Consider the following 2,871-nt stretch of genomic DNA (forward strand, 5'->3'; position numbering starts at 1 on the left):
TTATAGGCTTTCACAATATCAATTTTCATGATAAAACCCTGATTATTGGAACAAGATAAAGAATGAATATTCTCATGAGCAGCAATAACAGAGTTAAGAATTTGCCTACCTGGGACAAAACCATTTTGTTGAACATCAATAAGAGACAGAAGCACCAAAAGCAGCTTGGAAGTGAGGACTTTTGAGATAATCTTATAGAAAGAATTACACAAACTAATAGACATGAATTGGTCTGGAGAATCAACCCCAATCTTTTTAGGAATAAGGCAAAGGAAAGTGGAATTGATCTCCTTTAGCATTCTTTTAGCCCCAAAGAATTCTTTAACAACATCACATAGATCTTTTCCAACCAATTTCCATGCCTTCTAGAAAAAGAACATAGGAAAACCATATGGTCCTGGAGACTTATCCCCTCCTAAGGAACAGACTGCCTTTAAAATTTCCTCTTCCTTGGGAATAGTGCCTAACAATTTATTTTGCTCCTCAGTAATTAGAGATGGAATAACCTTTAAAAGTTTTGCTTGATGAGTGGAATCAATATTAGAGTCAGATGTCATTAGAGTGGATAAAAAGGAGACCATCTCTTTTGAAATATCCTTTTCCTCTATAATCTTCAAATTACTCTTCTTAAGATATAAGATGCGAGTTTTAGCTCTATGCTTCAAAGTAGAAAGATGAAAAAACCTGGTATTTTTATCTCTTTCATTCAGCTAGACCAATCTAGATCTTTGCCTCCAATAAATTTCCTATTTAGTAACAATGTCATGATACTCCATCAATTTTTCATTTTCTTCTCTAACAAGGTCAAGAGTGTATCCTTCCTTCTATATCTTGCCTTAGATATTTTGCAGCTCTTCCTTAATACTTGATTTACTCTCAAAAATATTACCAAAACATCTTTTATTCTAGATTTTAACCTCCTTTTTGACATTTCTTAATTTTGAAGCCACTCTAAAAAGAGCAGTTCCATCAACATCTATATTCCACCATTCAACCAATTTACTCTCAAACTGTGGGTGTTGCATCCACATTTTTTCAAACCTAAAAGGAATTTTTTTTTTGGATATTAACCTTTTCAGTAGTAAAAATCAAAGGGAAATGATCCGACCCAATTTTTTGTAATGCCTCTAACTTGCATACAAAATCTTTAGTCCAATCTGGAGAAATAAGAGCTCTATCCAATCGAGCCTGAATACAATCATCACCTAGCCTCTTATTACTCCAAGTAAACTCTGTACCATGAAGATCTAGATCCATTAAATCCTCTTTATTAATGAAATGCATTAGATCCAATCTCCCATCTAGCCGGCTCACATTTCCCCCCCTTTTTTGATAGTCATAAAGAGGAAAATTAAAATCCCCCATGAAGATCCATCTGCCAAAGTAGTCTTTACTCTTTATATTAGATAGATTTTCCCATACCTTTTTTCTAGATTCTTAATATTAGGTGCATACATATTGACAATATACCATTCATTATTATGGTCAATGCTAGTAATTATAACCACTATGAAATGTTCACTAGCATTCAAAATAGTTCCTAAGAAGTAGGATTTCTTCCATAACATCAGAGTACCTCCTGAAGCTCCTTCTGAACTACTTTCCTTTAAATAGTAATCATCAAAAGACTTAAATTTTTTAGCTCTCTCCTCCGTTTTTGTTTCTTGCAGCAAAAGAAAATTCTAGCTTATGCTCCATCAAGTTTATGACTCTTATTCAATCCCCTAATATTCCAAACAATAATTTTCATGTTTGTTTTTTGGGGGTAAAATCTAGAATAGTTGCATGTCTTCCATCAGCAATATTCTGTAAACATTTTATTTCTCTAGTTTTCCTAGAAGATTTCCTTCCAAGTTTCTTCGGAGTTCCAACATTCGATTTCACCATAGATTTTTGCTCCAATTTACTACTATGAGTCTCTACTCCTTTAGGAACTATATTACTTTTCTTTTCCATCTTTTTCCTTTGACTCTATTTCTGTTTCAAATCCTTCACTTCCAAGTTCCTCTCCTCAATTTCAAAATCATTCCGAAAGGGAACAATTTCTTTGCACAAAGGTGTCTCAAGAGGCTTAGAAACAACATTATGGATTTCAATAGACTAGATATTCTAGGATTCCTCTAACACCATCGATCTACTTCTATCCACCAGAATTTCACCCTCCTTTATTTCCTCCATCTCTACTAGATCTTCCCAGTTTGTATCATTCTTCTGGTAGATGACTAATTGCTTTGTCATGTCAACCATTTTCTCTTTATTTTGCTCATGTGAGGCAGAATCTAACAACATCCCAATCTCTTGATTTTCACTGCTCAAGTTTTCCTTCAAAGTAGAATTTAGCATCATGCTAGTTTCCTGATTTTTTGGATTCAGATTATGCTTCAAACCCTTTTCAAGAGTAACTTTAGGTTTCCAAACTTTCTTCTAGGTTTTTTATTCTTTCTTTTTATCCTCCTTATCAATCTTAGGATAGTTCTTGCTTTTGTTAAGATAGTTTTTCACCATATGATCCTATTTTTTACAGGCAAAACAGGTATTTGGAAGATCTTCATATATGATTTCTTGTATTCTTTTTCCAAGTTTTGAAATTAGTTCCACCTTTTTAGGGAGGTGATTCAAGTTTACCACTTTCACATATAATCTTGCACTTTGAAGTTTAGACTTTGAAGCCGTAGCATGATCCATTGCAATTAGTTCCCTAAAGGAACTAGCTATTCCCTTAAAGATATCCTCATGCCAAAAATTCCAAAGGGAGGCCAAGAAGTCTAACCCAGATCAGAGTAGTTAAGAAGAAGGCATCAGATAAGTCCATGTTTGGCTCCCATTTTTTAATAGTGAGAGTACTTTTTCCAAATGACCATGGTCCTCCAC

The sequence above is a fragment of the Cupressus sempervirens genome, chromosome 10, assembly GCF_028749045.1.
Source record: "Cupressus sempervirens isolate cs-2001-9-10 chromosome 10, ASM2874904v1, whole genome shotgun sequence".
Classification (NCBI taxonomy): domain Eukaryota; kingdom Viridiplantae; phylum Streptophyta; class Pinopsida; order Cupressales; family Cupressaceae; genus Cupressus; species Cupressus sempervirens.